Source organism: Procambarus clarkii, chromosome 22 (genome assembly GCF_040958095.1).
Source record: "Procambarus clarkii isolate CNS0578487 chromosome 22, FALCON_Pclarkii_2.0, whole genome shotgun sequence".
NCBI lineage: Eukaryota > Metazoa > Arthropoda > Malacostraca > Decapoda > Cambaridae > Procambarus > Procambarus clarkii.
In genome coordinates, this window is record NC_091171.1 from 9018878 (window position 1) to 9030464 (window position 11587).

Below are 11587 nucleotides of genomic sequence, written 5' to 3' on the forward strand. Positions count from 1 at the left end.
GATTCGGGAGGATAGAATAGGTGCCAGCGGAGCAGAACAGAAGGGCAGCCTAGCCAGGGAGGCTGTCAGCCGGCAGGGCGGGACAGTCTCTGTCAACTACAGACTCCCCCCTCCCTCTCTATCCAGCTATAGGCAGACACTTGGTGAGTTGAACATTAAGGTGACTTGGTCGTGTTTACAAGTGTTGTGTGAGGATCAGGGGCAGTCAAATTGTAGGGTTCTCGAATTCTTGGATGATGACTCACTTTGCATTTTGTATCTTGAACATTAAGTTGAATGGTTTAAATTATGATACTTATCATGAAAAATATAATTGTTGAAGTCATTATTTAAATTGTCTTTAACTTTGTTCCCTAGAATTTTGAGTTGAGGTGAGAAAGCCTCTGCGGTTACTGGGTTCATGATTTTAATGAGTACATGATACAGACGGAACAGACTAATAATGACCTTGATAACATCTTTGAGAATATTGTGATACAGACAAGTTCCATTTCTTGTCTTGTATGTAATGATCTAGAATGGATGGTGGCAGCATTTCTTCTTCTACTATCTACTCTTCTATCTACTTTTCTACTTCTACCTATCTACTCCTCTCCCTCCACCCTTCTCCGAACTCTCCCTTTATTTATTTATGTATTTATTTATTTATTTATTTATTTATTTATTTATTTATTTATTTTATTTATTTATTTATTTATATATATATACAAGAAGGTACATTGGGTTTGTGAGAATACATTGGATAGTACAGTATTTACATTCTTGTAAAGCCACTAGTACGCGCAGCGTTTCGGGCAGGTCCTTAATCTAGCAGATAATTTTAAGTAGGTAATTTCAATCAGAATTGATAAATGATAAAGATACATTACAAGAGAAAAATGAGATGAGAGAGATAAGTAGGTATATTAAAGCACATTGATATATTAAAGCTCTGATTGATTACATTGACAGCTTGATTAGTAATTTAAACAAGGTTAATAGACAACATACAGCAGATTGACAGCACATATAAGACAGCAATGATCACAATGGTAAAGATGTTCAGATTGGGTACATAAAGATTGGGAGACTGGGTAGCAAAAGATACAGATAAACACGATTTATAAACACCATACAGCAGATTGGCAGCACATATAAGAAAACAGCAATGATCACAATGGTAAAGATGTTCAGATTGGGTACATAAAGATTGGGAGATTGGGTAGCAAAAGATACAGATAAACACGATTTATAAACACCATACAACAGATAGGCAGCACATATAAGAAAACAGCAATGATCACAATGGTAAAGATGTTCAAATTGGGAACATAAAGGTTGGGAGATTGGGTAGCAATTGATACAGTGCAATTTTAAGGCAAAAAGTGAAAAACTATGAAGATGAAATTAGGTACTTTTTAGTATTGATTTTGAATGATGTAAAAGTTGGACAGCTTTTCAATTCAGTAGGGAGTGAGTTCCATAAACTGGGTCCCTTTATTTGCATAGAGTGTTTACACAGATTAAGTTTAACTCTGGGGATATCAAAGAGATATTTATTTCTGGTGTGGTGATAATGGGTCCTATTACATCTGTCCAAGAAGAGTTTCAGACAAGGATTTGCATTTAAGAACAGGGTTTTGTAAATGTAGTTGACACAAGAGAATTTGTGGAGTGAGATTATGTTTAGCATGTTTAGGGAGTTAAACAAGGGGGGCTGTGTGTTGTCTGAAAGCAGAATTTGATATTATTCTGATAGCAGATTTTTGCTGGGTGATGATGGACTTTCAACTAATGACCCTCCTCGCTCCTCCCACCTCTCACCCCACACCCTCACTAATTACCTCATTGTTCATCTCTTTCCTTTCGTTTCTCTTATACGTTTGTGGCAGTGAAATGTGTTCTAGAGTTCTCTAGAGTTTCGGGTAGCTGATCAAGTACGGCGCCTTGTAGTCTTAGCACCTAGGTAGTCGAATACCTAGGTTACAAGGTGTTGAACGAGAGAGGTTGCCTTAGGAACTCTGGGAGTGCTCTAGAATAGTTAGCTAACTGGGGACGGGATAACGGACTAGAGAGAGCTGTTTCCCCCAGCCTCGTTAGTTAACTGGGGGGTGGAATAATGGACAAGATAGAGCTATTTCCACCACCCCCGTTACAGTGTTGAGGGTGGTAGGAAGAGGCAGCTTCCCACTGTTATGCAAGGGGAATTACCTAAACAATGGTCTCTCTTATTTCTGTATTTTATCTCTGAGTCTCTCTCTCTCTCTCTCTCTCGCTCTCTCTCGCTCTCTCTCTCTCTCTCTCTCGCTCTCTCTCTCTCTCTCTCTCTCTCTCTCTCTCTCTCTCGCTCTCTCGCTCTCTCGCTCTCTCGCTCTCTCGCTCTCTCTCTCTCTCTCTCTCTCTCTCTCTCTCTCTCTCTCTCTCTCTCTCTCTCTCTCTCTCTCTCTCTCTCTCTCTCTCTCTCTCTCTCTCTCTCTCTCTCTCTCTCTCTCTCTCTCTCTCTCTCTCTCTCTCTCTCTCTCTCTCTCTCTCTCTCTCTCTCTCTCTCTCTCTCTCTCACGCTCTCTCTCTCTCTCTCTCTCTCTCTCTCTCTCTCTCTCTCTCTCTCTCTCTCTCTCTCTCTCTCTCTCTCTCTCTCTCTCTCTCTTTCCTCTCTCTCCCTCCCCTTCTCCCTCTGCCTGCCTCTGTTTCTCTCTAAATGCAATAATTATAATTATTTACGGTGATTAATAAGTAGCATTAACGTTTTAAAAAACCTTTGTTCTAAAACGTTATATGATAACATTAAAAAACGTTTTATTAAAATGTTAAGACCTCACGTTTCATAATCCATTATTCTCCCATTATTCTAGTTATTTTCAACGACCTCACCCTAGCCCCCATTAATCTTAGTATTTTTCAACAATCGCAGTCTTTATTGTTTTTACTATTTTCAGCATCCTCAACCTAGCCTTGTGTATCCTTGCCATTTTCAGGAACTACTATTATTTTTTTAATTTTCAGCAACCACAGCCTAGCCCTTATTAGTTTTGCCATTTTTAACAGCCTCTCCTAGACTTAGTTTAATCTATTTTCAACAGCCTCATACTATCTTGAGGTTATCTTGAGATGATTTCGGGGCTTTAGTGTCCCCGCGGCCCGGTCCTCGACCAGGCCTCCACCCCCAGGAAGCAGCCCGTGACAGCTGACTAACACCCAGTTACCTATTTACTGCTAGGTAACAGGGGCATTCAGGGTGAAAGAAACTTTCCCCATTTGTTTCTGCCTCGTGCGGGAATCGAACCCGCGCCACAGAATTACGAGTCCTGCGCGCTAGCCACCAGGCTACTAGCCGCAATTATTCGTCCCATTTTCAGCCGCCTCAGCCTAGCCCCCATTATTCTTGTCGCTTCCACTAATCTCATTATAGTCTTCATTTGTTTTGCCATTTCAGCAACCTCAGTCTAGCCTTCATTATTCTTCCCATTTTCAGGAACCTCAACCTAGCCCCCATTATTCCTGCCATCTTATGTAACCTCAGCTTTGCCTTTATTGTTTTTCCCATTTGCAGCATGATATTCAGCCTTGCTCTCCATTATTTTTGCCATTTCCAGCATCCTCAACCTAGCCTCAATTATTCTTTCCATATTCAGCAACCTAGCGCGCATTATTCCTGTCATTTTGTGAGCCAAGTCTTTATTGTTTTTACCATTTGAACAGAAATGGAAGTAAAGCTGGAAAATTGTGGCCCAAGCATCAACAAGCTCATTTGCTCTGTGCAGGGGATTATGGTGAGAGATCTGTGCAGCATTTTCCTTTTGATTTTCACAAGGCCCTGGCTGAGGCCAGTGGCCTCTTGAGACGTTCGAAATAGGTTTCTATAGACGTTCCCTTTATAAACGAAGAAAACGAATCGCAGAACAACTTGACGCCCCACCCTATTTCAAGAACGACAAAGAAGGCTGTGTAGAGAAATAGAAACGATTGTACTAAAGCTATAATAATGATATAAAATCAAGGAGAACCAGAGAGAGTAAAAGGCCATTAGTGAAATAAACAAAAATCCAAAATACTTTTTATCCTTTGCAAAATTTAGAACAAAATCTACATCTAGTATCGGACCCCTGCGAAAGGGCAACTCGTCCTCGGACCAAGTCCATTCTCCCAGCGGTCTACTCCAAATACACATTCGTAAATTTTAACATTATGTTCATTCATAACGGAACTTTTCTCACATATAAATTAATATTATTATATATTAGCATAATGTGCATATATAGGCACTGGTTAAGTTAGGTGTTTAGGTTCTGTTGGCGATTATTTATATTTGTAGTATGTGGGTGAAGCATTCAACCCGTCCTCGACTCGAGTCCATTACAACCAGCGGTCGACCCCACAGACACATTCATAAATTTTAACATGCTGTTCATTCAAAACAGGAATTTTCTCAAATATAAATTAATATTATGCTATATTAGCATATTGTGCATATATAGGCATAGGTTAGGTTAGGTTAGGTGGTTGGGTTCTGTTGGCAATTATTTGTATTTGTAGTACGTGGGTGAAGCATTTATAACGTTGTGGTTCGAACAAAATTCGTCAGTGAAGCATTTGTTCCGGAAGTGTTCGAACGAAATGAGTTGTGAGTCGTGTGTAAACCGTTTTTCATTCATAAACAGGGGGTTTGGCGGGTGCATGGAATCACTTTTGTATCTTTGTTTGGAGGACGGGCTGGAAGCATTTACAGCGTTGTGGTTCGAACAAAATTCGTCAGTGAAGAACTTATTTCGGAGGTGTTCGAACGTCCTCAGTTGTGTGTGAACTGTTTTTCATTCATAAACAGGGGGTTTGGCCGGTGTATGGAATGGACTTTGGATCTTTGTTTGGAAGACTGGCTGGAAAAGGAGATGGAACTTTCACAGATGATAACAAAGAGATGAGAGAAATTCCTAGGCAACAGTACGACTCTGTTTTCAGCGAGTCACTAAACACACTGAGGATTGATAACCTAAATTAATTCTTCATGATTGTGATACCAATATCAAATCGGATATCAGCTGTCACTCTAACTCCACTTGATTTTGAAGTAGACATAGACAGTATGCCTATGCACTCTGCACCAGGCCCTGATTCCTGAACTCCATATTCATCAAGAACTGCAACAACAACAAAAACAAAACAACTGGCACGTGTGGTGTCCCAGCAGGGGGGGGGGTCTGACATGTGTCATGTGTCAAGACATGTGTCATGTGTCAAGACATGTGTCATGTGTCAAGACATGTGTCAAGATGTGTAAACCCGCCAGCTTAGATGTCAATGAGTGAGGATCCCCTCTCATGTACCTCTGGGTGACTCGCAATAGAAAACATGGACTTATTTTCACCCGCATGAGTAACTTGTCTAATATAATTGCTATTTGTAATAATAATGTTATTATTTATTACACTGCAAACAAGAAAAACAAATGCAAATTGCTATTCACATTATTGAATGTGAACATTCTTCCAAATAATTTTAACACTACAACTGAACTTGGAATGTAAGTTCATAACTTGTAAAGAACGACAACAGAACTTCCCTTAACAGTGGGAGATTACCCCGAGCCAAATTAGTATCCTTCCCTTCCCACTCAAGAAGCAAATTAAAGAACAGCCCAAGGTTTGCCGTGACGCAAAAACAACTCTTTTTTTTTTAACCAGATTAATTATACTGAATCAGTTGGTATGAATTATACTGAAATAATTATACCAACTGATTGAACTATAGATGGTACCCATAAGCCAGCGAGGATTGTCATTAGTAAGGTAGGAGACCCCGCCCCAGCCCGGCCGGCACCTGGGGCTCGCCGCCCACCAGCGGGACTATTAATATTCATCGCCACGCCTATATCACCTTAAACCTGGTTGGTCTGGTTGCATCACCACTCACCACTACCACGTACATCGCGAACAATTAAAAAAAAAAAAAATTACATGGCAGCGGTGGGATTCGAACCCACGCCTCCTGAGAGACTGGAGCCTAAATCCAGCGCCTTAGACCACTCGGCCACGCTACCGATGACAGATGTAGTTAAATATTCTTTGTAAAATAAATTGTAACTATTTATTTTTTGTTTATTTAATAGTGTTTACCTAATAGTAACTATGGGAAAGTGAGGTCTAGCTCTTTATACCCTGTCTACTAGTCATGTTGTACTGTAATTAGACTTTCCTGTTGATTAAATTTTTTGTGATGCTTGTCCTTAGGCTGTGTAAGGCGGGGCCTCCACAATTGACCGCTCACACAGGTTATGCCTATTTCTTTACATCTCTTCAACTCGATTGCATTTCAAGCAATCCACTTTGTCCACATTTCTAGTTTTTCTCAGTTTAGAGACTGATTTTTGTTCACCTTCTCTAGTCTATTCCACTCGTGTATTTTGTATACGATGATCATATCCCCTTTGTTTCTATGTAATTTTGTTCTAGGGTTGTGAGAGCTAGTTCCGTTAACTTATTTTAATTTATATATTATATGTATATATATATATATATATATATATATATAAGTTAATTCACTTAAAATGTTACTTTTATATTTACATCCTATAATTTACATACAATTTTACTTTTACTTATATTAAGTTTGTTACTTTTACTTATATTAAACAATTTTAATTTTGCTTATATTAATTATTTTTTTTAGCCCAGCGCAAATATCAATCACCCTGATCAAAAATGCCAAAACACCTCCGAATTGCAATATCCAGCTTGCAAAAATCATCAGCACAAATGAGGTGATCTTTGACAAGCCGCCAGCTTCCTGTCCTCGTCGAGGCCACTAGAGTGTTCGTGGCCCTCAGGTAAATCAGGAATAGCTTTCCCCCAAATGCCGAACCATTCTCTTGTACATTGTTGATGAAACAGCCGATAACGGAATATGTATGGGTTGCCCATTGGTGTAAATTCTGTAAATATACCATTGATGTAAATATACCTTTCTTCGTAAACGTTTTACAAAACAATTAAACCTTTTGTATTATATTTATATATTATTATATTATATTATATTATATTATATTATATTATATTATATTACATTTATCATAGGGCAGTTGAGTATATCATCATCTTCAAATGGCAACGAATTACATGCAAAATATGATTGAACATTTGCCATATTTTTAGCATTTTCTCTCGTAATACACAAAGTATTACGTACTGAATATTGGGGTGTAATTAGGTCTTGATACCATTATTCGTGTAAAGTATACCAACAATATTGGCAACTGTAAATGTTTACAAATAACTTTTAACTTGAAAAATCGTTTTGAGTGTGACTGAGGCTGCTGGAGGGAGAGTTTTGTGTGTGACGTCTCCTGGGGCCGGTGTGTGGTGCCTGGGGTGGTCCAAGGGGGGCAGTGTGGTGCCTGGGGTGGTCCAGGGTGGCCAGTGTGGTGCCTGGGGTTGTCCAGGGGGGCCAGTGTGGTGCCTGGGGTGGTCCAGGGGGGCCAGTGTGGTGCCTGGGGTGGTCCAAGGGGGGCAGTGTGGTGCCTGGGGTGGTCCAGGGTGGCCAGTGTGGTGCCTGGGGTTGTCCAGGGGGGCCAGTGTGGTGCCTGGGGTGGTCCAGGGTGGCCAGTGTGGTGCCTGGGGTGGTCCAGGGGGGCCAGTGTGGTGCCTGGGGTGGTCCAGGGTGGCCAGTGTGGTGCCTGGGGTGGTCCAGGGTGGCCAGTGTGGTGCCTGGGGTGGTCCAGGGTGGCCAGTGTGGTGCCTGGGGTGGTCCAGGGGGGCCAGTGTGGTGCCTGGGGTGGTCCAGGGTGGCCAGTGTGGTGCCTGGGGTGGTCCAGGGGGGCCAGTGTGGTGCCTGGGGTGGTCCAGGGGGCCGGTGTGGTGCCTGGGGTGGTCCAGGGTGGCCAGTGTGGTGCCTGGGGTGGTCCAGGGGGGCCAGTGTGGTGCCTGGGGTGGTCCAGGGTGGCCAGTGTGGTGCCTGGGGTGGTCCAGGGTGGCCAGTGTGGTGCCTGGGGTGGTCCAGGGGGGCCAGTGTGGTGCCTGGGGTGGTCCAGGGGGGCCAGTGTGGTGCCTGGGGTGGTCCAGGGGGCCAGTGTGGTGCCTGGGGTGGTCCAGGGGGGCCAGTGTGGTGCCTGGGGTGGTCCAGGGGGGCCAGTGTGGTGCCTGGGGTGGTCCAGGGGGGCCAGTGTGGTGCCTGGGGTGGTCCAGGGGGGCCAGTGTGGTGCCTGGGGTGGTCCAGGGGGGCCTGTGTGGTGCCTGGGGTGGTATAGGGGGGCCAGTGTGGTGCCTGGGGTGGTCCAGGGTGGCCAGTGTGGTGCCTGGGGTGGTCCAGGGGGCCAGTGTGGTGCCTGGGGTGGTCCAGGGGGGCCAGTGTGGTGCCTGGGGTGGTCCAGGGGGGCCAGTGTGGTGCCTGGGGTGGTCCAGGGGGGCCAGTGTGGTGCCTGGGGTGGTCCAGGGTGGCCAGTGTGGTGCCTGGGGTGGTCCAGGGGGGCCAGTGTGGTGCCTGGGGTGGTCCAGGGGGGGCCAGTGTGGTGCCTGGGGTGGTCCAGGGGGGCCAGTGTGGTGCCTGGGGTGGTCCAGGGGGGGGCCAGTGTGGTGCCTGGGGTGGTCCAGGGGGGCCAGTGTGGTGCCTGGGGTGGTCCAGGGGGAGCCAGTGTGGTGCTTGGGGTGGTCCAGGGGGGCCAGTGTGGTGCCTGGGGTGGTCCAGGGGGGCCAGTGTGGTGCCTGGGGTGGTCCAGGGGGGCCAGTGTGGTGCCTGGGGTGGTCCAGGGGGGGCCAGTGTGGTGCCTGGGGTGGTCCAGGGGGGCCAGTGTGGTGCCTGGGGTGGTCCAGGGTGGCCAGTGTGGTGCCTGGGGTGGTCCAGGGTGGCCAGTGTGGTGCCTGGGGTGGTCCAGGGTGGCCAGTGTGGTGCCTGGGGTGGTCCAGGGTGGTCAGTGTGGTGCCTGGGGTGGTCCAGGGGGGCCAGTGTGGTGCCTGGGGTGGTCCAGGGGGGCCAGTGTGGTGCCTGGGGTGGTCCAGGGTGGCCAGTGTGGTGCCTGGGGTGGTCCAGGGGGGCCAGTGTGGTGCCTGGGGTGGTCCAGGGGGGCCAGTGTGGTGCCTGGGGTGGTCCAGGGGTGGCCAGTGTGGTGCCTGGGGTGGTCCAGGGGGGGCCAGTGTGGTGCCTGGGGTGGTCCAGGGGGGCCAGTGTGGTGCCTGGGGTGGTCCAGGGGGGCCAGTGTGGTGCCTGGGGTGGTCCAGGGGGGCCAGTGTGGTGCCTGGGGTGGTCCAGGGGGGCCAGTGTGGTGCCTGGGGTGGTCCAGGGGGGCCAGTGTGGTGCCTGGGGTGGTCCAGGGGGGCCAGTGTGGTGCCTGGGGTGGTCCAGGGTGGCCAGTGTGGTGCCTGGGGTGGTCCAGGGGGGCCAGTGTGGTGCCTGGGGTGGTCCAGGGTGGCCAGTGTGGTGCCTGGGGTGGTCCAGGGGGGCCAGTGTGGTGCCTGGGGTGGTCCAGGGGTGGCCAGTGTGGTGCCTGGGGTGGTCCAGGGGGGGCCAGTGTGGTGCCTGGGGTGGTCCAGGGTGGCCAGTGTGGTGCCTGGGGTGGTCCAGGGGGGCCAGTGTGGTGCCTGGGGTGGTCCAGGGGGGCCAGTGTGGTGCCTGGGGTGGTCCAGGGTGGCCAGTGTGGTGCCTGGGGTGGTCCAGGGGGGCCAGTGTGGTGCCTGGGGTGGTCCAGAGGGGCCAGTGTGGTGCCTGGGGTGGTCCAGGGTGGCCAGTGTGGTGCCTGGGGTGGTCCAGGGGGGGCCAGTGTGGTGCCTGGGGTGGTCCAGGTGTTAGTGTCCCTGCTGCTGCTGGTGTTAGTGTCCCTGCTGCTGGTGTTAGTGTCCCTGCTGCTGCTGGTGTTAGTGCCCCTGCTGCTGCTGCTGCTGGTGTTAGTGTCCCTGTTGCTGCTGGTGTTAGTGCCCCTGCTGCTGCTGGTGTTAGTGCCCCTGCTGCTGCTGCTGCTGGTGTTAGTGTCCCTGTTGCTGCTGGTGTTAGTGTCCCTGTTGCTGCTGGTGTTAGTGCCCCTGCTGTTGCTGCTGGTGTTAGTGCCCCTGCTGCTGCTGCTGCTGCTGGTGTTAGTGTCCCTGCTGCTGCTGCTGGTGTTAGTGTCCCTGTTGCTGCTGCTGGTGTTAGTGTCCCTGCTGCTGCTGCTGGTGTTAGTGCCCCTGCTGGTGTTAGTGTCCCTGCTGCTGCTGCTGGTGTTAGTGCCCCTGCTGCTGCTGCTGGTGTTAGTGCCCCTGCTGCTGCTGGTGTTAGTGCCCCTGCTGCTGCTGGTGTTAGTGTCCCTGCTGCTGCTGGTGTTAGTGCCCCTGCTGCTGCTGCTGGTGTTAGTGCCCCTGCTGCTGCTGCTGGTGTTAGTGTCCCTGCTGCTGCTGCTGGTGTTAGTGTCCCTGCTGCTGCTGCTGCTGCTGGTGTTAGTGCCCCTGCTGCTGCTGCTGCTGCTGGTGTTAGTGTCCCTGCTGCTGCTGCTGCTGCTGGTGTTAGTGTCCCTGTTGCTGCTGCTGGTGTTAGTGCCCCTGCTGCTGCTGGTGTTAGTGTCCCTGCTGCTGCTGGTGTTAGTGCCCCTGCTGCTGCTGCTGGTGTTAGTGCCCCTGCTGCTGCTGCTGGTGTTAGTGTCCCTGTTGCTGCTGCTGGTGTTAGTGTCCCTGCTGCTGGTGTTAGTGTCCCTGCTGCTGCTGCTGGTGTTAGTGCCCCTGCTGGTGTTAGTGTCCCTGCTGCTGCTGCTGGTGTTAGTGCCCCTGCTGCTGCTGCTGGTGTTAGTGCCCCTGCTGCTGCTGGTGTTAGTGTCCCTGCTGCTGCTGGTGTTAGTGCCCCTGCTGCTGCTGCTGGTGTTAGTGCCCCTGCTGCTGCTGCTGGTGTTAGTGTCCCTGTTGCTGCTGCTGGTGTTAGTGTCCCTGCTGCTGCTGCTGGTGTTAGTGCCCCTGCTGCTGCTGCTGGTGTTAGTGTCCCTGCTGCTGCTGCTGGTGTTAGTGCCCCTGCTGCTGCTGCTGGTGTTAGTGTCCCTGCTGCTGCTGCTGGTGTTAGTGTCCCTGTTGCTGCTGCTGGTGTTAGTGTCCCTGCTGCTGCTGCTGGTGTTAGTGCCCCTGCTGCTGCTGCTGGTGTTAGTGTCCCTGCTGCTGCTGCTGGTGTTAGTGCCCCTGCTGCTGCTGCTGGTGTTAGTGTCCCTGCTGCTGCTGCTGGTGTTAGTGTCCCTGTTGCTGCTGCTGGTGTTAGTGTCCCTGCTGCTGCTGCTGGTGTTAGTGCCCCTGCTGCTGCTGCTGGTGTTAGTGTCCCTGCTGCTGCTGCTGGTGTTAGTGCCCCTGCTGGTGTTAGTGTCCCTGCTGCTGCTGCTGGTGTTAGTGCCCCTGCTGCTGTTGCTGGTGTTAGTGCCCCTGCTGCTGCTGCTGGTGTTAGTGCCCCTGCTGCTGCTGCTGCTGGTGTTAGTGCCCCTGCTGCTGCTGCTGGTGTTAGTGTCCCTGCTGCTGCTGCTGGTGTTAGTGTCCCTGTTGCTGCTGGTGTTAGTGCCCCTGCTGGTGTTAGTGTCCCTGCTGCTGCTGCTGGTGTTAGTGTCCCTGTTGCTGCTGCTGGTGTTAGTGTCCCTGCTGCTGGTGTTAGTGTCCCTGCTGCTGCTGGTGTTAATGTCCCTGCTGCT

The 11587-nt window shown here is 49.4% G+C and overlaps 1 non-coding gene across 1 annotated transcript; it reads right to left on the bottom strand.

Annotated features, from left to right (window-relative positions):
- Positions 1-5931: 5931 nt before the first annotated feature.
- On the bottom strand, positions 5932-6013 carry TRNAL-UAG (transfer RNA leucine (anticodon UAG)). Its single transcript has one exon. It is a non-coding gene; the product is annotated as a tRNA-Leu (tRNA).
- Between the last annotated feature and the right edge of the window lie 5574 nt (positions 6014-11587).